This window comes from Canis lupus, chromosome 8 (genome assembly GCF_048164855.1).
Source record: "Canis lupus baileyi chromosome 8, mCanLup2.hap1, whole genome shotgun sequence".
NCBI classification, from domain to species: domain Eukaryota; kingdom Metazoa; phylum Chordata; class Mammalia; order Carnivora; family Canidae; genus Canis; species Canis lupus.
This window is the reverse complement of record NC_132845.1, coordinates 28,259,769-28,284,704: the sequence shown is the minus strand read 5'-3', so window position 1 is coordinate 28,284,704 and position 24,936 is coordinate 28,259,769. Positions and strand designations below refer to the sequence as shown.

The window sequence follows — 24,936 nt, the reverse complement described above, 5'->3', positions numbered from 1 at the left end:
ACGAGGTTCTAAGTGATTGTGGCCACATGAAAATAGTAGCCCAGTGTGGCTAGATCATCCAATTTTCAAGAGAAGTCAGAAATTCATATTTCTATGTGAAATATGTCTAGTTATTGAGGCACCTGGGTGGCTCAATGGTTGAGCATCTGCCTTTGGCTTAGGTCATGATCCCGAGGTCCTGGGTTTGAGTCCAACATGAGGCTCCCGGCGAGGAGCCCATTTCTCCCTCCATCTATGTCTCTGCCTCTCTCTGTGTGTCTCTCATGAATAAATAAATAAGATCTTTAAAAAAAAGAAATATGTCTAGTTATTACATGTTACCCCAGGTTTTAAAAAGTCCTATATGAACTCAATAAAATATATCTGTGAACCAAATTTAATTTTGGGGTTTCTGGTTTGAAATTTGGCTTAGGAAGTAAGAAAGAAATTCCCAGTCAAAAACCTCCTCTGGGGCAAAGAATGGAATCTGTTATCAGATTGAACAAAGGTGAAAAAAAAATGAACAAAGGCAAAGAAAAGGGAAAAATAAAGGTTAAAAAAGTCAGATTGGTATCTCAGTATTATCCTGCCACAGGGTTTCTCTGAGTGATAGTCTGTGTGAACCCTTGGCTACATCAAGGTGCTAAGATTGGTTTTAAAAGGAGCTACAATAGGGCAGTTTTGCTTAGGTTTAATGGATAAAATTTTTAAAAAAGGCAACTATGTTTTGAGGAAGAGAGGATAGATGGAAATAGAGGGACTCCTTCCTTATAAAACTCATCATGCTATATTTAAGGTAAAAGGAGCACCATGTGACGAGGAGCAAAAATCCATTAGAGACAATCTATCAAAGCTCTTAAAGCAGATAAGGCAAAGAAGGTAAGAATTGGGTTGACTTGGATGTGTATGCAAACATAGACTAGAGTAGCTATTATGGGAAAATCAGTCAAATAATGAAATCATTAAAGAACAAACTAGTTTTTTCAAACAAATGACTGTTTTGATTACTTAGGGAAGTCATGATGTATACCTTTAGGCACAAACTATGTCTATTTGATAATATCAAATATGATTCTACTTTTGTGTGTCATCAAACAGAACGAAACTAATCATCTGCTGGGGCTGTTGGTTCCCACGGGATGACCAGGCCTATTTCTCAGAACCAGAAGTTTCATAATTCTAAATAATCATCAGATCTTTCAGATGGTGAATGAAGGAAATTCAGCTCTGCCTATGGGACTGGCTCCTCAAATCGCTTTCCAGTTAATAGGAAAATGGTGAAAAATGCCTGCATCACCAAACCTACAATCCAACACAAACCTATGAGATTTGATTTTCGTGAGAGTTCAATCATATAAACACTGACAATAGAATTTGAATATTAGAGGAGGGAATTTATATGAAAAAGAGTGAGGATGATGGTGATGGGGACTTGATGGGTAAGAACCAGAATAAAAACAAGGCATGGAGAGAAAATCAGACAGAGAAGAATGACTTTGGGATAGAGGGCTAGAGAAAGAAGAAAAAGGAAGTTCCAATTTAAAAAACAAAACAAAGAAAAGTAGAGAGGAAGCTGTGGGAAGGGAAGGTAAAAGGCAAGAGAAGCAGGATACGAAGGGTTATAACAGTAACAGGAAAATGTTTGACCTCTGATCTGGGAAGTCTCATAAATTTTGCAATGAGGCATATGGTTGGAGAAACTGGAGGTCACTCTGCAGAATGTATAGTTGGCACAAGATTGTTTTTCTTATGTTCTAATGCTGACTTTCTGAGTTCTGTTTCCTCCTTTACTTTGATTTCTGCACTAGATAATAAACAGGTTGAGTTGGCAGGGGGCTTAGAAGCAATTAGACTTGGGTACCTTAATCCCAATTTCTTAAGTGTAGCTTGGGCAAAGGAGAAGACTTCTGCCAAGGAGGGTCTCCGTCTGTATGGCAAAGGACTCTCTGAGGTGCCTTTGAAACAATTGAAACCTTTCATTTCGGGAACACGGGCTCCCACAGTACTCTGGGGCCCTAAGGTCAACGGGAGCACCACCAACACGCATTAGTTACAATCACAAATGTCCATTTCTTGAAATCTTTTTCATTTTATCCTCTTTCCTAAAGAGCTTTTGAATACATTGCTTGACAGACCCCAGATGGTATTTTACTGCATTTTTTACCTTGCACCGGGCAGAAAGCAGCCCACATAAACGTAGATATACACTAACAATCTGATCAGTGGATAGGGAAAGCTTAAATACAAGGCAAGACATTGCAAAGAAAAATTTAAATACTGCATAAAAATCTTCTGTAAATAAAAAACAAGTTTAAAAAGACGACAAGAAGCTGGGGGAATACATTATTAAATTTACTATATACTTCTGAATTGACAAAGTAATAAATGCGTATTGTTGAAAAACATATTTGTATATATACATATATACAATGTATATATGTGCATATATATATATATATATATACACACACACACACACACAAGCAATGCAGAGATATCTATGGAAAAGTGAGAGTGACTTTCTCTTTGCCACCATGACCCACTTCTGTTAGTTTGCTAACAGTCCTGTGCACATGTAGAGGCTTTCTCTATCTGTATATGAACACACATGCCCCAAGTATCTCCACCAGCCCGCACTGCTCTCCCATCACTAAAAGTGACTTCTCACCAGCGTATGTAGGGAAAAGGGAGATATTCATCTTTTAAAAGATTTTATTTATTTATTTGTGTGTGAGGAAGAGCATAGAGGCAGAGGGAGGGGGAGAAGCAGACTCCCCACTGAGCAGAGGGCCCAATGCAAAGCTCCGTCCCAGGACTCTGGGATCATGACCTGAGCTGAGGCAGATGCTCAACCGACTGAGCCACCCAGGTGCCCCGAAGAGCTACTCATTAGTAAAGCTTTTTCTAGAGAAATATCTAGACAGCAAAATGTCTTAACGCCTGTGCTTCTCCTTGAGTCACATTCACGTTGCCACAGATCACTCTCTGACGCCCTTAAATAACCTTCAGCAGGATGCTACTTGCTTTTATAGGAGCAACAAAAGGACTAACCTGGAGTCTTGGAATCATGAAGTCAGCTGTATTTCCCTTTGCTGCCGCATCTCTTTGTCCTCCAAGGCACCCCCAGGGGGGGTATAGATTTTACTAAAGTGGTTAAGTTAAAAGGAAAGCCGGTGGCTGTGTGCTAAATATAGCTCATCCCAGGTTTAGGGAAAACACACACAAGGAGTTGAAACCTTCAGAGAGACTCTATCCATGGGCAAGACTCAGTGTCCCTTAGCTTCATAGTTTAGATCTCTTGAAAATACCTTCTAACTTCCCAATGGGATTTTTTTTTTGCGGGGGTGGGGGGACATAAACTGATATCCTTATGATTGTTTTATAATTGAGTTCTCCTAGGAGGCCCCAGCAGGACAGTCAGTGATAGGAGTTGACACACAAAGTCCTACACAACAAGCCAGGTAGACACCCTGAATTGAGCCCCTTCAAAATTTTCCCTCCCAATATGTTTATTTTCATGAATGTATACTAAATATCTATTTGGGAAAAATAGAAATATAGCCTTAACTGACTCAAAATTTGTGAGGTAGGGACACCTGGGTGGCTCAGTGGTTGAGCATCTGCCTTTGGCTCAGGGCATGATCCTGGAGTCCCAGGATCGAGTCCCGCATCGGGCTCCCTGCATGGGGCTTGCTTCTTCCCCCGTCTGTCTGTCTGTCTCTCTCTCTCTCTCTCTCTCATGAATAAGTAAATAAAATCTTTAAAAAAAGTTCAGTATTTAAAAAAAAATTGTGAGGTATGTATTTCTCTTTGAAGTTAGTATTTCACATTATTTTGCAGAATAGAGTTAAATTGCTTCTTTTCATTCTTAAGTCTCCCTCATCCTCAAACTCTTTCAAATTGGGCATCTTTGTATCTGTGTGGGAAAAGAAAGAGTTTCATTGAACAACAATGTCCCTGTTAATGGCTATACCCTTAGCTAACCAATTTAAAAATTAATCTGGCTTCTAATAACTCAGTTAAATTCTTTTCTTTCCTTCCTTCCTTTCTTCTTTCCTTCCTTCCTTTTTTTTTTTTTTTCAGAGAGAGAGAGAATGAGAGAAAGAGGAGAGACAGAGGAAGAGAGAGAATTCCAAGCAGGCTCCAAGCCCAGTGTGGAGCTTGAACCTGAGACCTTGACCTAAGCCAAAATCATGAGTCAGATGCTTAACTGACTGAGCCCTAAGGGACCTCTGTAGTTAAATTCTTTTTTTTTTTTTAATTTTTATTTATTTGTGATAGTCACAGAGAGAGAGGCAGAGACATAGGCAGAGGGAGAAGCAGGCTCCATGCACCGGGAGCCCGACGTGGGATTCGATCCCGGCTCTTCAGGATCGCGCCCTCGGCCAAAGGCAGGCGCTAAACCGCTGCGCCACCCAGGGATCCCTGTAGTTAAATTCTTAACTAAGAATTTTGCATATGGGTTGCTCAGGCAGTTAAGCATCTGCTCTGGCTTAGGTCCATGGTCTTAGGAAGGGAGCCCCACTTCTGGCTCCCTGCTCAGAGGAGAGTCTGCTTCTCCCTCTCCTCTGCTCCTCCCAGCCCCTCCCTCACTTGTGCTCTCTCTCTCTCAAATAAATAAATAAAATCTTTCAAAAAGAAGAATTTTGCATTTGAGAAGTATAAAGACTAACTTTATTTTTCGAATAACAACTACACTAATACATAGCGTTCTATTTTACTAAAGGGAGTGATATTGACACAGCCTAAAATTTATTGGGAAATACTTTGTAGAAAAAAAATGTAAAAGTGTTAATATCCTTAATAAAAAGAATTCTTGGGCAGCCTGGGTGGCTCCACGGTTTAGTGCCACATTTGGCCCAGGGCCTGATCCTGGACACCCGGGATGGAGTCCCATGTTGGGTTCCCTGTGTGGAGCCTGCTTCTCCCTCTGCCTGTGTCTCTGCCTCTCTCTCTGTGTGTGTCTCTCATGAATAAATAAATAAAAACTTAAAAAAAGATAAAAATAAAAATAAATAAAAAGAACTCTTATAAAATCCATAAGAAAAAAGTTTGTCATAACTAAATGGGCAAAAAACCAATACCATTTATAAATAATAAGAGTGTTTCTCTCTGTAAATATATAAATCAAAATATAGTTGCAATAAGACATTATTGCTGTCCATAACATTTACCAAAAAAGTATATTGAATGATAGTCTTGATGACAATGTGATGAGATGAGTTCACTCATCTAATCTTTATAAAATTACAATTTAGTAGAGCTTATCTGAAAAACAGTTTGGCAATAAGTATCAAGACATTTTCTCCTAGTACTTCTAATTTATTCATCTCTTTTATTTTTTTTTATTTTTTTTTTAATTTATGATAGTCGCACAGAGAGAGAGAGGTAGAGACACAGGCAGAGGGAGAAGCAGGCACCATGCATCGGGAGCCCGACGTGGGATTCGATCCCGGGTCTCCAGGATCGCGCCCTGGGCCAAAGGCAGGCGCTCAATCACTGCGCCACCCAGGGATCCCTATTAATCTCTTTTAAATAAGTAGGAACTTTTGATGAAAAATTTTATGCATAAATATTTCTTCTGATGTTAAAGTATTTATAATTTAGAAACAACCTAAGTGTCAAACATTAGGGGACAGTACAAGTATATTATGGTACACATATGCCACAGAATATTATATAACCTTTAAAAATGTTTACACAAAATGGGTGAAGAGGAGTGGGAGATACAGACTTCCAGTTATGGAATGAATAAATCACAAGAATAAAAGATACGCACAGGAAATATAGTCAATGATCAGTGATATTGTAATAGTGTTGTATGGTGACAGATAGGAGCTCTACTTGGGGTAAATATAGCATCATGTATAAACTTGTCAAATCACTAAGTCATACACCTGAAACCAATGTAACATCGTGTGTCAACTACACTCAAAAAACCCTTTTTTTTATGTGTATAGAACTTGTTTTTACCAGCAGAGGAAAAGACATATGATATAATGTTTAATGAAAACTCAGGTTGTAAAATTATTTTAACATCAATATGATGCTATATGGATTGATGATTGAATAAATAGTGGCTAATTTTAGTTATTTGGGGGTTGACAATTTAATACATTCTTCATCCTTTGTTATTTTTCCCAATATTTTCCATAATGACTCTTATTAAAAAAAATAACACTTTGTATCTAAAAATCATGAACAGTTAACATGGTAGCTATAGACAACATATCAATGACAGAAAAAAAGGTGGAAGTAGGATCTGACCCAAAGGCTTTCTGACTCAAGCCAGATAGTTTTCAAGACACACTCACATAAGCTTCAAAAGCTGCTGATCCATTGAAATATCCACCCATATTACTTTATAGTTTACTTAGAAAAGAGTATCATTTCCCCCAAATTTACAGTGGATTAGGCACTTATATTTAGAACGATATAACACTCCTACTACAAAAAACAAACAAACAAACAAAAAAACAAAAAACTCTAGTGCTTACCTTTATAATGTTCATTAACACTGACAAAAAGTAACTCACATCTTAGGAAATGTTTAAATTAAATATAAAACTATGTCAATGAAGTAAAATATATCTTTCTGGAAAGAGCCATATAATTATTTAGATTTAGATAAATTGATTACAGGTTACTTTGGGAAATTTTCACATGGAGTGAACTAGATAGCCCTATTTGATAAAATCTAGAAGTCTTGTAATAAATCCCCTGCTTAGGCAGTTAATCTACTAATGCTCAGTGAGCAGACTTCTGGATGAATTCAGCATTTCTGAAAACAGGAAGTCCAGTGTGAACTGAGGAAGCAAAAAATCCCTATATCCTTTCATTTGAAGGGCAAAAAGCCAAATAAGAAGTTCATGGAAGTTCTACTTGACATTAGCATTCTCTACAGTAACAAAAAGTTATTCACATAGTCATTCCTCAGCCTAAATGGGTTGCTTCTTCCAGATGTTTCCCAGTACTGTTTAGCAGTTGAAAATGTAAAATGTAACAAAACCCCATTTGGCAAAAGTGAAGAGAATTGAAAGTTCTTTTATTTTCTCATCTTAATTGTTCACTAGATATTTAAACCAAAAATGAAAGAACTATATTTAATATAGTCACATAATCAACAAATCTTTATTGAGCACTTGTTTTAGGGCCTGGAGATACAGCTGTAACACAAGACTGCACTCCTGTCCTCAAGGAGTGGACGATCTAGTGGCGAACATGTAAGTAAATACACACTGTAATTTCAGGGAGTAGTAAGTGCTGTGAAGAAAAGATAAAACAGGATAAAAGGTAAGAGTCATAGTACATGGTTTTGTGAAGACCCCCTGTGTATAGAGAGCATTGGAAAGGCCTCTTGGAGGGGGTCCAATTTAAGCAGAGTTCAGAAGGAAGTGAGAAAACAAACCACAACATGATCCAAAGGAAGGGTATTCCAGGTAGTGGGAAGAAGTGCAAAGATCCAAGGTGGAAACAAGCTTGACATACTTTAAGATGAGTAAGAATGGGTGAAATAGAGTGATCAGGGCAGGAAGAGATGGGTAAGCCCATATATCTCCCTGACTTCAAATACCATTTTGTGCAAATGACTTGCAGCTTATATTTTGAGCTCTGGTTTCTTTCCTAACTCTGCTCTATATATTCAATTGGGTATTGGATATCTTTATTTACATAATCCCTGTAATTAAATCCTGTTTAATTCCTATTTTAATGACTTGTCCCAATCTTTCCTTTGTCAAGCCCAAATCTGAGAACCTTGAATTTTCCTTTATTTTAACTTTTCTCTCATTTTTCACATTGAATCTATCACTATCTTCTATCAAATCTTCTTTCTAACGTTTCTTATATCCATCCTTCTGGCCCTGATAGGACACTGTACTAACTTCTGAATTTTATACCAAAATAACTTTTTAACTAGAATATCTGCTTTCAATCTTTTCTAAGATTCATCTTACTGATTCACTTATAATACCCTGAATGTGCCATTGAAATAGACATAAATGGAGATCCCTGCTCACGATTCCTTCAGAGACCAGAGACATTTCTCCCGGGAGTTGTGTATTGAATGAAAAGATTCTGCCTCTCTGTTTTAGGAGAGTAGTAAGGGAGGGCTGAATCTGGATTGATTAGGTTCCTTCCTAGGAATTTTCAAACTAACAGTAAAGGAAGACAGTGGGGGATTACTTGGTGGCTCAGAGGTTGGGCATCTGCCTTGGGCACAGGGTGTGATCTTGGAGACCCGGGATCGAGTCCCACGTCGGGCTCCCTGCATGGAGCCTGCTTCTCTCACTGCCTGTGTCTCTGCCTCTCTCTGTGTCTCTCATGAATAAATAAATAAAATCTTAAAAAAAAAAAAAAGGAAGAGAGTGCCTCTCCTCTCGAATCAGAAGACAATAAGCCACTGAGTCCAGAGCTTCCATCAACCAGGCTTCGTATTTTATGGAGAATCTTATCTGAGAGCAGACATTTGGCCCATAAAGAGAAGCAGAGATGAAAGGTGGGGAAAAGAGTCCTGAGCTGGTGGTTCCAATGATTTAGCCCTAACCTTTCCATCCATTTCTTTTAACTTCAACTCCTTCTTGAGGGGCTCCTCCTAGCCTCTTTCATTTGGTAACATTCAGCCATCTTTTAAGACCCAACCTATATCTCACCATCTCTGGGACACTTTCTCTAGAGTCTCTGGTATGCTTTGAGTGACTTAAGAAAAAAGACTCTTTTATTCCTTAACATCACACACAATATGTTTAATACAAGAGGAAATGAATGAATGAGTCTCACACTGCATTTACTTACTTATTATTCACTTTATACTCATCCAAATACTCTCCAAAATCCTTCTGCCGTTAAGTCCATGGATATCTACTCAGATGTGTATCTTCTTGACCAACTTTCCTTCCCTGTTAAGGGAGTGTCTTTTACAGTGCATAAAAATATCCTTCCTTTACTTCCTTTATTATATTCTAATCTTGGATTCCATCTGTCTAAATCTCAATAATGATTTTAGGACTTTATTTACCACCGTGGGTTAAAATGTTCACCTTATTTCCCATGATTTTAATATTAACAGATTAATTCATAGGCCCTGTGCCTTGATTTTAAATAATTGGCCATTTTTCAGTCCTTTATATTACCACTCTATAGCACCTGAAACTGGATCACTCTTGAAAAAATCGCTCTTTCTTTAGCTTCTGTAGGAACTTCTTTTTTTTTCCCTTACCTCTATTGTGGTTGGAACTTGATTGGCTCAGATTCAAGCAGAATTTTTAATTTAACTTTCTCTTTTATTTATTTTTTAATTTATTTATTTATGATAGAGAGAGAGAGGCAGAGACACAGGCAGAGGGAGAAGCAGGCTCCATGCACCGGGAGCCCAACGTGGGATTCGATCCCGGGTCTCCAGGATCGCGCCCTGGGCCAAAGGCAGGCACCAAACCGCTGAGCCACCCAGGGATCCCCTAACTTTCTCTTTTAATACATTTGAATGAAGAAAGAAGCCATGGAAAGAACCAAAGCTTGTGTTTCAGGTGCTCGAGATTTCAGTCGTTAAAGAGTCTCCCTTGGCTCAAGATCAGCTGGAGTGAGTAGTATTCTGGGGTTGATTATTCTCAATCTGCTTTGTCATATCCAAAATAAGGGTAACTATGTCATTATATATCTTTTTATTGATCATGTTGACCCCATACACAGCCAGCTCTGTGATTCAATGAGGCAGTGTGCTTTTAGATTTCCATCTTAAGCTGTTTCTTATATACCCTATTTCCAAACCACCACTTTGTAGTTAAGGCCATCATTACTCCTTTTTTTATTTGTTTTGGAAAAGGCTTAACTAATGTCTCTGCCTCCTTTCTTATAAAACCCTTCTACTCTTTGTAATGTTGAGCAAGAAATAGTCCTAAAGCACTTGCCAGTTCAAATAACTTTGTGTTTCTTTTTGCCTGTAGAATAACATGCATATTCCTTAGGGTGACCTTCCATGGTCAGGTCCTAATTTAGCCTGTCTCCATCATTTTGAATATCTGATTCCAACTCAACTGATCAGGACAAAGTGTCATATGATAACATCTCATGTTTGTTGAGTGTTTACTCTGTGCCAAACACAAGTCATCCTTGTCATGGTGATCACAAGATTTGACCTGAGGTCATCATAGTCCTAACCTGACTCTTGCTCTGTCACTCTATCACCCCACCCAACCACCACCTCCATTATTTTACTTTCCTTCTTCTTCAGTCCTTGTGATTATGACATCCTGATTTTTTGGCTTCTCTAGTTGCCACTTGCCACTTTTTTTTTTTTCCAGTTTTGTCTTCTCATCATCATCATATTTGCCCAGTCTTCCTGTTTGTTAACTAACCCTTTGGCTTGTCCTCTGGATGCCCTCATTAGAATTACCACTACAGGAAACCCTGCTGGCACTGACCCCAGCAATTTAGGCTCTACTCTATTCTTTGGCTTTGATATCAGAGGGGTGGGCCCAGGGTGTTCCGAACCTAGCCCTCCTAATTTATTATAAAATCTTACCTTAGATTTCCTAGAATCTAGGAGGTTTAAAGGAATTCTAAAGTCTTTAAGAGTATGACCCCTATCTGAGTTAAAAAGCCCTATATTCTTTCTATTATTTTGCCACTCTTTATAATAGGATTTCAAATCATTGATAGCAGATTTCATATCCCTAAATTTTTCTAATCTAAACATCTCAGTTCCTTTAGTCACTGTCTCCAGCCTGATTGATTTCCTTTTAATTAGCTGCATTTAGTTACTGCCTTTTTAAAATAAAGGATGATGGACAAAATTTTAAAACAATGTCCTAATTATGTTCTGACCAATTTGGACTAGAACCATGTTTTATATTATTTACAATCAGCTTTTACCTAGCCTTTTCCATGATGCAGATTGTGAATCAATGTACTAGCTACTTCCTGCTTCAATCACCCTGATCTCAGATCTGAGTCATGAACTTGGGATCAGAGTGTTATGCCTCTTACCCTGAGGGCAGCAGCTTTAACTAGTCTCTCTGCCCCAATGTACAGATATACAGCAGATTGTTGGGGGTACATCCAGACATGTTCTTGAGGTTCAAGGGTTCAAGGATTATGCACACTGCTCTCCTGCTAATTTTAATGTTCATTCCTCTCCTGTCTGAGTGCCCATGAATGAGAGAGATTATTCGAGGGGAAACCTCAAATCCATATCAATTTACTTTTCAATCTAGTAGCAAATTCCTTTTCACACATACTGATTAAGATACCCCAGTGTGTCCATCACAGGTCAGATTCCCCCAGATATGAAACTTTCTGTAGGTAACTGAACCATTCACCCAGTACATGTTTTCTATATCATTCAATCAGTTTTCTCTAACTGTTCCACATCTGCCCCCAAATTTAAAAAAACAAAAACAAAAACAAAAAACTGTCAAACCCTTGCCAAAATTCTGATTTCCTCATATCTATTGCATCCTTATTTAGAAGCTTCATGAAAAATGAAAACTAATTTAGTTTGGCATAGCTTTCTTTCCCCTTTCAAATTCTAATTATTATTGGTCCATTTTTATTTTTAAAGCTTTAGGATCTTACCAACGTCCATGTCAAGCTCCCCATTCAATACTGTTTGACAATCTGCCTCCATTCACTAGAATTAGTCAAGAATTAGTGGCAATTAGTGATTTCGTTCTTTCTGTCTTTTTTTAGTAATTGGGATATGATTCTTTGCTCTATTTATCTTTGCTAACATTCCCCATCCCCAGAGCACATCCTGCCTTTTTTGCACAGCTCCCCGCCACTGCCTTTGCTTATGGGATCCTCTGTCTGAAATATTCTGTTTGGTGCTCTTGTGTAACTTATATGTCTATACGCCTTGGCGCTTCAGCTACAACCAGAGTTCTCTGATGGTGGAGGCCCTTTATTAAACTTCGTAGTGTCTAGTGCAGAAAAGAGTATGTAGCAGAACTTCAGTAAAGACACACTTTCTGAATGGATGAATGAGAATGTGCACAGGCATGTATATATATTGCTTTTTCCACCATGAATACAGTTGCAACAAATATCCAAACACATATGCCCTCATGGACCGATGCTTTTATTTTTGTGATAGCCCCAGAATGAAGTTAAATATTCTACTAAACATATCCTCTGTACTTATGAGTTTCTGTATTTGTATCTATTTCAACAAAATTATTTAATTCCTCTATGATTTTGTTCATTTTTTGTCTATTACAGATGACCAGTTCTGAGAGTGGTATATTCATGTCTTCCACTGTAATTGTATTTTTATCATATTCTCTTTGAATTTCTAATTTCTTCTTTTTAATTATTATATCATATCCCCTCTTGATGTTTTATAATTTTTCATCCCCAGTTGATGGTCATTCAGTTTATTTTCAGTGTTTTGTTGCTATGAACACTGCTGCAATAAAAGATCTTTATTCACATGACTATGTATCCAGAGACTTTTATTTCTGTGGAATAGATTCCCAAGAATGGAATTGTTTAATTGAAGAACACATGTTTTTAAAATTTTAATAGATATTTCTAGTTCTCCATCTGAAGAGTTGTATAATATTTTGATCAGCAAAGGAAGAGTGTTTGTGTTGCTCCAACATCCTTTCCAACAATACCTTTATAGCGATTTTCAACCATTACCATCCAGTAGAAATGTTTGCTATCTCACTGTTATTTAATTAGTATTTCTCTGACTACCAGAGTCGGAGCATCTTTTCAAAAATGTTTGTCATCTTGCTTTGCTCTTCTGTAAACTGCCCTTCACATCCCTACCCACTCACCTCTTTGTTTTCTACCTCTTTACATCTCTGTTTTAAATTTGTTTTCTATAAATGGTATATTGCTACATATAGTTCATTTGGCTTAAGCAGTCTGGAACAGTTAGAGTGATGAAAGATATAACTTTAACCCTTCCCTCTTATTTATGTTTATTTATTTTACAGAGCAATTTTTCATTCATTTTTTTTAATTTTTCCCCTTTTAACCTGGAATTCTATTGCATTTCACTCTTTCGTTAATGTTACATTTCTTTCCCTTATTCCCATTATCAGGCATGTGTTAATTCACAATTTATATGAAAAAAAGATTTCAATTTTTCTACCAAACAAGGATCCTTCTACCAGAGCACTATTTTCTATGTTACCACACTTTCTCCTTACCCATTAGGATGTTGGGATGACCAAGAAAGAGGAAAGCATTGCAGGCAGAGGTCAGAGTGTGAGCAGGCATGGAGGCAGAGTTAGTGGTGTCATAATGGGAAAGAGGGGGGGATAGAAGGTCTTGAGATGCCACTGTGAAGAGCTGGGGCCTTTTATCTATAGATAACATGGATCCAACCAAGTTGGGAAAAAGAACTTTATAAATGTTAGTCTGCTGATAGGTGTGGAGCACACTCCAATTACCCTAGAGGCAGTACGGGCAAGAATCAAGAAAACATTATCTGCAGTCCTTTGAGTATGAGGGATGGGGGTCAGCAGGGCTAGATGGTAAGGAGTAGTGCTCAGAAAGTGAGCAAGGGTGAGTGAGCTTTGGTGGTGGACTAGACAGGAGAGGTGATGCAGATGACTAAGGAGTTTGTGATCTTTTTCCCATTTTCCATTTCCTAAGAATTCTTTGAGTCATATACAGTAATTTCCTACTGGTACTGTACCAAATTATTATAAACTACATGGCTGAAAACTACAGACATTTGTTATTTTGTAGATCTGGAGGTGAGAAGTAGAAAACAGGTTTTACAGGCCTAAAATCAAGGCATCTGCTTGCTTCCAGGAGCTCCAGGGGCGGGGGGAAGTCATGTTCTTACCTTTTACAGCTTCTACAAGCCACCTGCATTCCTCAACTTGTGGCTCTTCCTTCCATGGCCCTCCCGTCTCCCTCTTATAAGGATCCTTATGACTGCATTGGATCCACTTCAGTAATCCAAAGTAATCTCCCTATCTCAAGATCCCTAATTTTATCAGAAAAATGCCTTTTACCACATAAGGTAACATAGTCACAGGTCCCAGGGATTAAGACATGGACATTTTTTGGGAGTGGAGGTGCCATTCTTTAGCCTACCACACAAAAAATTTGAGTCAAGCATCTTCTCCAAAATGATGTCTCAGCTAAACACAGTTTTAACTAAATATTTTTACTATCTGTACCTTACTGCATTTTTTGTCTATTTGGTGCCATATCACCAATTTGGTATCAGGCTGGGTCTCTTTGGGCAGCTTTAATTCTTTCTCTCTTACTCTTACTAGTATAGAACACCATGAAGCTCTCATTTTGCTTTTTTAAAAAACATTATTTTTGCTTTTTCATTTTCTTTCCTGCTACCTTTTTACCTCCTTATTTAAAAGTTTCCAAATTCAAAAAGTACAAATAGACATAAAGATCAAACATGTGCAGTACTTTAGGTCCAAAGCAATTTCCTCAAGAATTTGCTTATGATGGCAGATGGCCGTTTAAACATAGTAACCCATATGTTTCTTTTAAATTCAACAGAAAGAAAGTAACTGTCCAGTGAACAAAGTTGGATATTTAGCATAAGTAATCCAGGATTCTTATGCTCTTCAGACTAACACGCAGTAAAAATTTATCTGGACAATATTATCAGCCCTTCTTCCTTCCCATAACAAAAAAACCAAGGACCTAAGATAAATTTCTCTTTTTGGATTGCTTGCCATGTGTCCTTCAAAGATGTCTAAGCCTGTGGAAGTCTATTTTATGTCCATGAATTAAAGGTAGCACAGCACAGAGAGTAACAGCGCAGGTTCTAGAATCAAACTGCAGTCAACCATAGCTTCATCTATTACTGACCTTGGGAAAATTACTTAAATTTTCTAGTTTGGTTCACCTGTTGGTCAGATAACAGTACTTAGCTGGACTGTTGTATTAAATAAAATAATTCATGGAAAATACTTAATTCAGGACAGGCATGTAGCAAATTCCCAACAAATATTATCCATCAGTTCTTTTTATAAGTTCCCATTAAAAAATGTCCCATAGACATCAACCAGATTTGTTCTCCTGCTTTGTTCAGCCTGAAAAAGCAGATGTGCCCTGGAGCAATGTAGTGGGATCATTGACCAGGGTCCTTATTCCCTAATGCATTTCAGTAATGTTGGCCTCAACTTCATTTATTGACTAAGAAGAAACAAGTTGGTTTATGCTACCATTATCCTTAGATCCTGAGGATATAGTTCTTTAAAAGGAAACAGTGAAAAAAAACAAAACAAAAAACAAAAACCTAGTCCTTCAGATTTTCTGTTACTATTATTCATGCTTCTTTTTTTCTCTTCCCAGTAAAGCTATAAAAGTGCTTTTTTTTTTTTTTTTTTTTTAAGACTCCTAAAGTTTCTCTACCTTGTTTGGAAAGCCTGAAAAATTAGAACTACATTTATTCAGATAAATCCTGGGGGAGTTTATGCTCCTTTGCATGCTAGAAAGAAGGGCCAAAAAGCAGACTGTGGTAGCAAGGGTGAACCCAGAAGAGACAAAGGATAATTTTCTTATGTCAGATATATAGATAAAATTCCAGAGCTATTTGGCTGGAAACTTCTAAGCAAATCAACTGAATTAATGACCTAATTGCTCAAACACAGTAATTTAAAATAATGACATGACAGTTTTCCTCTTTTCTCCGGATTTCTGTAAGTCCTTCTTTTTCTGCTTATGCAAACTATCAGATGTCCACAGTAGTAAACTGGGCAAGACTGGGAAGAGCATGAACCAATGATTCTTGAGACAGAGAGGCAACATTTTCAGGAGGCCCCAGTGCTGGGTTGCAGAGCAAATCGTCCCCATACCTGGAGGTTTAAACCTCAATATTTCACTTCAGTATGGCATTTTACCACACAGTCAAGGCCCGGTTCTTCCTGACTCCAGCCCCATGATAGTGTGGAGTGATGGTGTACAGGCTCTTCATGTCATTCTCCCTTCACCCAAGGTCTCAGGGCCTTATTTAGAAATTCCAGAGGCGCTTAGTGGTGAAAGGCTGCTCAAGTACTTTCCTCTCCTTTTATTCTCTTCAGAACAAATATTCACATGCTCAGAAGGCCAAAGCAGCTGCCTCACCCCATGTCTGGATTTCAAAGGCCTGAATATTTATAGGTCTTTAGGAATTCCAAGTCTCAAGTTCAGGTAGAAGGCTATTTTTACTTGGTTGCTGTTTGGAGACTTAATTGCTATGGTTAACACACTAGACAATAACTACTCTGACGATTACTGTGATACCTTCTAATTTGGAAAATGGAGAATGGTACAAACAAGAAAATAAGAACAGCCATCATGCCACTATCCATGCTAAAACTTTCATTTCCTTTCCTCTCTATATGCATATGTGCATAGGAACACATAACGTTCAGGTTTTTATGATGCATCTGAATTTTATATACAATTTTTATTCTGATTTTATTAATCGGTCATTTTATTATTTTGTAATGGAACATGATCTTTTATCCTCATGCTGATAAATATTTTTAGAAAATGTCATTTTACTAGCTAAATGATCTTTTTTGAAAATTTTATTTTAATAGCTAAATAATAGTGCGTTGCATGCATGCGTGGCATAAGAAAGGGGGCTCTTCTATTTCTCACTAATGCGGCAGGCCTGGAACTAAATCAGAAAGGAAATTACTACTACAGGCAGGAAGTTGGGAAGATAGTCTCCGGGAATAGTCAGGAGATAAAGGCATAGAGAGAAAATACCAGACAAACATGAGGTGCCAGCTTCCTGATCCCGTTAGTCCCTTTCATCGGCTCCTATCCTTGAACAAAGCTCAAACTCCCAAGTTTAGCATTCAAGGCCTTTCATGATTTATTACACCTCACTTCCCCAACCTTAGTGCTCACTGTACTCTTTTTCCCTCCTCCATACTTCTGCAAAATGGACCAATTTACTCTTCTCTACATGGAAGTCTCAGGCTTTTGCTTTCTCCATACCTATGCTCATTCTTTCTCCTTGAACATCTGCTTCTCCTCATAGCAACTTGTCTACATCTTGTGCAATGATTCATGGCACGGCTCAAATAGCACCATGGGGCCATGCCTGAATCCTTCAGTTTCTCCTGGCCAGAGCTAGTGTTCTCTTCCTCTCAGTTCTCATCTCTACCTATGCATTAAATTAATTTGAATTATGACTATGTGAATATACATATTATCACTCATCTTAGGTGATGGGTCAAAGTTTTTGGAGATTATTGTGTCACAGAATCCTTTTGAGCATCATAATTTCTCTGGGCACATACTAAGGAATTAATAGTATCCACAGTTATACTATTCACTGTCACATTGCGTGTCCTTGTTAGAATAAAATTTCCCAGACTCATCTCACTCATTTTCCTCATAGAAATGTGGTTTTCTTGCAATAACTAGTCTCCAAAAAGATGGTCCGCAATATTTCCGCTTCACTCTATAGATACATATTCCCACACACATCACAAAATGGATCTCATCTCCAATCTCAGTAGCTGGGCTGGCTGGGCTCGCCCTGTGAATTGGTTTTGACAAATAGAATGCAGTGGAAATAATAGTCTGGGGCTTCCAAGTCCAGGTCATGTTGTGGGAAACCCATACTACAAAGGGAAGACCCAAAGTTCTGTGTTTGACAGTTACAGCTGAGCTTCCAGCTGACAGCGGCACTAACCACCAGCCATGTGGTGAATTAGTTTGAATATTCACATCTAGCTGAGCCCTTAGAAGACTGACCTGCTAGCAGAGGTGTCTCAAGCAGAAAAATCCAAATCCGTGAAACTTACCCAATCAGTGCAAGAATCAGAAGACATAACAAAACCATTATTGTTAAACCATAGAATTTTGCAGTATATTACCTAAAATATACTGAAATATATTCAGGTAATATATTACCTGAAATACTGAAATAAACCTAATAGCAATGTACAAGTTAAACCATATAAATTGCTCATATTGGACAGTTTTTGACTGACAAATTCATATAGTTCAACCTAATACAAATAATGCCTTGATATTACTCTATCCATCTTAGCTCTTACTCTGTGCAAGTTATAAACTTTCCTGTCTCAGGATCCACTCAGCAAAGAATGGTTGGAAGGCATCACCATAATAGTAAGTAATAATAAAAGTAAATAAAAATAAATAAATAAATAGAATATCTATTTATTTGATCAATAAATATTGATCAAAATCTAGTGGTCCAACAGAGAAGTGTGTGTTGTATATATTAGTGTTCCATATATAGTACTAAGGAAAATCATCCCCAAATTCAGTTTTTCCAAGCTAGTTCTTCACATACCATCTGCATGTCTTGTATGAAGATTACATCTTCATATTCAATGTATGATTATCATATTCATTTTAATAAAACATCATATCCCTCTCATAAGTGAAAAGCCACTATGCCTCCCCAAAGTAGAAGGTGAAAATAAGTCATGAACTATTTAAGCTTTTTAGAAATATTTTTTGTGTACCACATCCTGACTACAGACTTTAGAGAACCTAACTCAAGTTTTTAATTTTCTGAGTCCAGGTTAGTGTCTGATTCAAGCTTTAATTCCCTATAGCACCTTAAATACAGCAGAATTACATATACAGATTATTAGAACTGATGAGATACTAGCTATTATCAGCAAGAACATATATTCAGGACTCTAACTCAGCACTGTGCACTTTCATCCACTCCACACCTTGTCATTTGCTAGCTATGTGATCTTGAGCAAGTTACTCAACTTATCTGTAAAATGAGAATAATAGTACTTATATAACAGTGTTCTGCTAATTAAATGAAGAAAATGCCTAAAACAGTGCTCAATAAGTGTTAGTTACTATTATTGTAAGGTATTGCTTTATTTTATTCATAGTATTAGCATTGCTAATGAGAAGTCTGAGGTCAGTCTACTGTCCATCTGATTTTTCTTCCCTTTTATAGATAACCTATGTTTTATCTGTGGCAACTCTGAGGATTTTCCCACTCTTGTAATGTCCTAATATTTTATTATAATCCATATAGATTTTTGGTTTTACACTTTTATCCTTATTGGCCTTGGTGTTTCCTTTCACCTTCTACAGCATAATTATAAGCACCCTAAATTATAGATCTTTCTCATAGATTTTTCTTTCAGAGGCCTCCCAAAATTTCCAATCTGCTAATCATTAACCTTCCTGTTTTTGATTGAGACTATGCATACATCTTCAAAAATATCCAGCTGTATGGGTACGGAAAATGTGGTATACACTGCAATATTACTCATATTAAAAATGAAGGAAATCCTTCAATAGGTGATGACATGGATGAGCCTTGACAACATTATACTAAGTGAAATAAGCCAATCACAGGAAAACATACTACATGGCTCCATTTATATGAGATATCTAAAATAGACTCATAGAAGCAGAGAACAGAACAGTTATTCTCGGGGGCAGGAGCAAGGGAAAAATGCTGAGTTGATAACCCATGGGTATAAAATGTGAATAATGAAAAATAAATAAGTTCTAGAGATCTGCTATACAACACTGTGCCTATAGTTAACAATATTGTATTGCGTACTTTACAGTCTGTTAAGAAGGCAGATTTGATGTTAAGAGTTCTTACTACAATAAAATTAAACTTAAAAAAACAGACAAGACACATCAAAAACAAAAGATAGAATGTTGGATTTAAAAGCATATCACTACACATATCACTAACAATAATACAAAGAGTCTCAACATTCCAATTAGAAGGAGATTGCCATGCTGGCAATAAAAGCAGAGCCAACCATATGCAATAAATGGACTCTAAATATAAATACACAAATAGGTTGACAGTAAATGGATAAAAAAATTGATAGAAAAAGTATAACATGCTAATTAATACTAGTTAAAACACACATGGAATAGCTAGGTTCATAGAGACAATTAGATTTCAGAGCAAAAAACTATTACAAGGGGAGAGAGCTTATACATAATAATTAAAAGATCAAGTCACCAAAAGGACATACTAATTCTAAACAATTTTACACCTAATGAGAGAGCTTAAAAGTATATGAAGCAAAATGGGTAGAACTGAGAAAATAAATAGACAAATCCAAAATCATAGTTGGAAATTTCAATACCCCTCTCCCAATAATAGAATAGGAAGACAGAAATATAAAGAACTATAAATGAAGGTGCTCCTGAGATATCACTGAAGATGCCCAATGGACCTCAGGAAACTGATTGTCTTGGAATGTATACTTGAAATCATGACCATATAAACCACAAAAAGGTTGAGGTCACTGGGGGAAAGTATCTAAAATGAGAAGGAAGTCACTATGGAATCCCTAGTACAACAACATGCAAAGGCCATGAGAGAGAAGATTGTGTAGGAAAAAATGCAAAGGGAGAGCCAGAGAAATAGGAGGAAAAGCAATATAATGTGCTGTAATGGAATCCAAAAGGGAGAGAGGCTTAAGAATTTAAAAAATGGTTAACTATCAATGCTGAAAAGAGATTGAATTGTTCTTTGCACTTAGTACTATAAAAAAGCTGAGATTTTCATACTATAATTCCTATGTACAAAAAAAGTTAACTTTATTATCTAATATTGATTTACTTTTGCCCTTGAGTCACCATTTCTGCTGATATCAGAAAAAAAATGTTTAATAATTGAAAGCATTCCCATTTCATTTAAATAGTTTCATATTTACTCAGTCTTATATACTGCTCTTTGTTCTCTTCTCAGAAGTCATATGAAGACAGTAGGAGTCTTGTGGTGCCCAAGCTGTTGGCTGTTGGCTGGTTCTTTCTGGCCAGAGGTCTGCTGGATGCCCTTGTCCTGCTCAGTGTAGTTGATGTAGCTTGTCCTGTCTGTCTTTTTTAGGCATCATGTTATTAACTACTGAGACCTGTAGATCTGCTGTTGTGTCTGGTCCTAATGACCCCACACCTTATGTTTCCCCCATTCCAGTTCTAGGCCACTTCTGGTTCACTGATCTCCTCAGCCCTCTCTTCCAATGCTAGTCCTCTGCTCACATACCTCATGAGAGATTGCTGAACCCAAGTCTTCTCTGAGAAGCTTCAACCTCTAGGAAAGGGAGCTCATAGCCCTTATGCTTTCCTGGTTCCCCCAACCTATTTGAGTGATTCTGCAGTAGTGACCCTCCTATAATATCTGATCCCAAAGCAGAGAATGGCAAGGACATTCGTGTCTAATATCTCACCATTCCTTTATCTTTCTTGGCTTCTCCTCTCAATTCTATGACAGCTTTCTCCACAACTATATGTCTGGGACTTACCTTACATCCTCTGTCTTCTCCACACTATAACCTCTTGCTGTGTTAGGGGAATTTTTGGAATCCAGGGAAGGGCTTTACTTTCTCTACTTAATCTTCCTTCTAAAACCATGGTCTTCCTTTGGCTTCAGATGCACCTGGCTTGAAATTTGAAACTGAACCATGATTCTTTCTTTCTCACCTAGGTTCTCTCTGCCTTCACAGATAATGAATGAATGAGTGAGGAAGCCTTGAGACAATTAGGAATTAGAGATCATCAGAAATGAAAACATGCTGGTTTTATTTTTCAAAATTATGCCCATTTATATCAGTTAAGAGACTAGTACTGACTTTGATAGGGGCCTATTCAGAAGCTAGATAGGAGTTTGTTGCACAGGGACTGAGAAGCCATAAGCTCTATGATTATCCCTTCTAGAATTCTGCTGTGAAAGGAAAGATGAAATAAGGCTGTAACTACCAGGAAGTGCAGGAATTAAGAAAAAATTTTTGTTAGTTTTTTGGGTTTTGTTTGTTTGTTTGTTTTTTGTTTTTTTAAGGTAGAAGAGAGTAGACTCTTATAAGAGCTAGTAAAGATAGGAGGCTGAAGACAGGAAAAGTATTTGAATAATAGAAGTTTCCAGAAAAGGTGAGAAGAGATGGTTTCAGACAACAGAAACCCTTCCAAAATTCAAGGCTCAGTCAATGCTTTCTGAGGATGAAAATCTACTGAATAGCTAAATAGTTTTATTGGGAAAATGTTTCCCAAATGCAGACCTAAGAATCACCACGGATATTTATTGAAATTTTAAATTTTTTCAATGAGAGATTCCTAACTATAGGAAACAAACTGAGGGTGGCCGAAGGAGAGGTGGGTGGAGGGATGGGGTAATTGGATGATGGACATTAAGGAGGGCACTTGATGTAATGAGCACTGGGTGTTGTATGCAATTAATGAATCACTAAATTCTAACTCTGAAACTAATAATACAGTATATATTAACTAAATTGAATTTAAATACATTTTTTTTAAATTGGATTTTTCGAGTCTCACCTTAGAGATTTTAGTTCAGTGGGCCTGGGCTAGAGTCCACAACTTTGTATTTTAAGAGTCCTTATGAAATTCCCATGATGAAGAGAGTTTGAGAAATGTGGCCAGGACACTGCCATGGGAAATCCAAGTGTGTAACATTAAGCGTTGACTCTAAGATAGCTAGACCACTTAAATAAGAGGAACTCAAACCAACAAGGAGAAGCAGGCCTTTATGAGATTGTCACAAGGGAAAATGAACTTGTTGGTTCAGTTTTTTGCCTGGGAAAATAATGTGATTTTCATGGCAATGTAGAAAATGTCCATAAACCTTGGCAAAGCACTGACAAAAGCTCCCATAAAAAGCCACTCCTTGAGTCTGCTGCTTTTTAAGTGGGTTTCATGTGACTATTCCTAAATTTCTAAGTAATAAATGTGAATTCCAGCAAATAATATTCATTTTTATTTCTTTTTTTAAATTTAAATTCAATTTGCCAACATGTAGTATAGCACCCAGTGCTCATCCCATCCAGGGGTTCGTTTTTCTAAGTTCTGTATTTAATACTACTTCTTTTGGGTTTTCAGCCTGATAGTATTCAACATCCTGGTAATTGAATAAATTTTAATTGCATGCAAGTTGGACTAAAGAAAGTAATGACATTCTTTTTTTTTTTTTTTTAAGATTTTATTTATTCATGAGAGACACAGAGAAAGACATAGAGACCCAGGCAGAGGGAGAAGCAGGCGCCCTGTGATGAGCCTGATGCGGGACTCGATCCCAGGACCCCGGGATCAAGACCCGAGCGGAAGGTAGATGCTCAACCACTGAGCAACCCAGGCGTCCCAGTAATAACATTCTTAATTGCAAACTGATTTTAAACCTCCTTTTCGCAGACTGAAACTTTCATTTAAGAAAGTTGAAATTCTTCACAACGCAACTCAACGTAGGAGTGATTCACCTCCACCTTTTGCCCCCACAAAGTCAGCGTCTTCTGCTCATTCGTTTTCAGTACTGAACCATTGCTTTTTCAATCGCTGAATCAACTCTTTCTTTTCTTCACAAAACCCCCAAGAGTCCCTGCCAAATGACGAAAGAACCAAAAACAATTAACATACTATCTCCAGATAGCATTGTCCTTCACTAAAAACCCAGACATTTGATTCCATTCAATTCATTGTACTTTTCTCAAGTGAGTCTTACAGAGCAATCTTTTGAGAGAAACCATATTCCTCAATTGCAACAAAGCTTGAAAAGCCACTGCATACATTTTTTTTCCAGAAGTGAAATTTTCATCACCATTATGGCTAAAATAAAAGACATTTCAAAAGACATTGTAAATGCCCCTTTCCTCTGCAGGGAAGAGTGGCTATTATGAAATCTTTGCAGAAACTGCTCCCTGATGTTGGCATTAATTTAAACGTTTGATTTTTTGGTCTCCTGTTCTGTTAAAGTTGAGTAAGCAAAAGATAGAAAATCCCTAGGTCTTTGTTTGGCTTAACACAAAAAGCTTCTCTAAAATAAGTGACAAAAATTTATCTATTGCACATGTGTAAATTTTCAAATAATATTGTGCTTGAGAGCTAAAAAGGACCTCAGAGTTTACCGGTAGAAACTCTTCATTTGTGTGCAAGGAAACTAAAACTCTTTAGTTGCATAAGGTGATTGACCTAACTATTACCTTCCCCAGAAATTCTCACAGTCCCTTTGTAATTTCCCAATACCATTCACCCGGAGTGGGAAAGATGTTGGTATGGTTATAAGATGTGAGACTGTCCAGACTTTTTTTCAACCTGTCAATTAGTCTTGGTTTGACTATCACAGTATCAGAGAGAGATGGCAAACTTACCAGTCTCAGAAATTCAAAAAATGTTCTGATAGCTGAGAACCAATACTACCAAAGATCTGAACCTATTTCTAAGACAATTAGACTACGAAACATTATGAGGGAAATGAAAGTTCACTAACACCCTGCACGTGCTTATGTACCTCCCCAAATCAACTTTTTGCTTCCTTCCCACTGGAATATTAGGCAAATGAGTCAGTTAATTTCATGTTCAGATTTATAGACAATATGAAGGATATCTACTTGAGCGGGGAAAGCCCTGGTAGGTGCCTTCTGTGCTTCACCAGTCAGCCAGAAAAAAAGTTGGCAGTGTAGTGTCTAATACAAATCACACTCACTTCAGAGACTAGGAGTCAGGTAAAAATTTCTCTTCTTCCCAAAGATCTGGCACCTACTGTCAAGGTAGAAGACTCTTTTCTTAACCTGTCTTCAATCTCATTTCTGTTACTTCCCTTTAAAAGTGCTTAAACAACATCAGGAAGACGAGGTGGGGACCTCTCTGCTTTCTAGGGGAGAATGAATCACTATTTTTCCTCACATCATTATTGAACTGCTGGAGTAAAGAATTCAACGCTTGCTAAAGGAATTTTATAAGTGGCCTGGGCTACTTTGATGAGGTGAGGGCTAAGGCTCAGTGAGGTCGCAGGTCATGGACAGGCATCCTTCTGGAAAATGAAAAAGGTTTACGGACAGCTGTCTATTAATTAGAGGGCCCTTTCTTGGCAGTGATGCAAACAGCTGACTTGACTTCTCTGCAAAGGTGATGAGATGAGTTCTGGTGGGAACAATAATGCTCTGTCTCCAAGTCCTACTGGGTATGTACATAGGTGTTTATTTGTTGCCCTCTGACATGTGCACATTCACCTGCATTCACTCTTTTTTGTTTATTCTATTTTTTTAA

At 37.5% G+C, this 24,936-nt stretch overlaps 1 long non-coding RNA gene across 1 annotated transcript in view; it reads left to right on the top strand.

The window, feature by feature from the left end:
- The window catches only part of LOC140638048 (uncharacterized), a 34,895-nt gene that overhangs the window by 6,656 nt on the left and 3,303 nt on the right, over nucleotides 1-24,936 (top strand). The window contains exon 3 of the long non-coding RNA XR_012035163.1: nucleotides 22,874-23,001. This is a non-coding gene — a long non-coding RNA (uncharacterized lncRNA). The remainder of the gene's footprint in view (nucleotides 1-22,873; nucleotides 23,002-24,936) is intronic.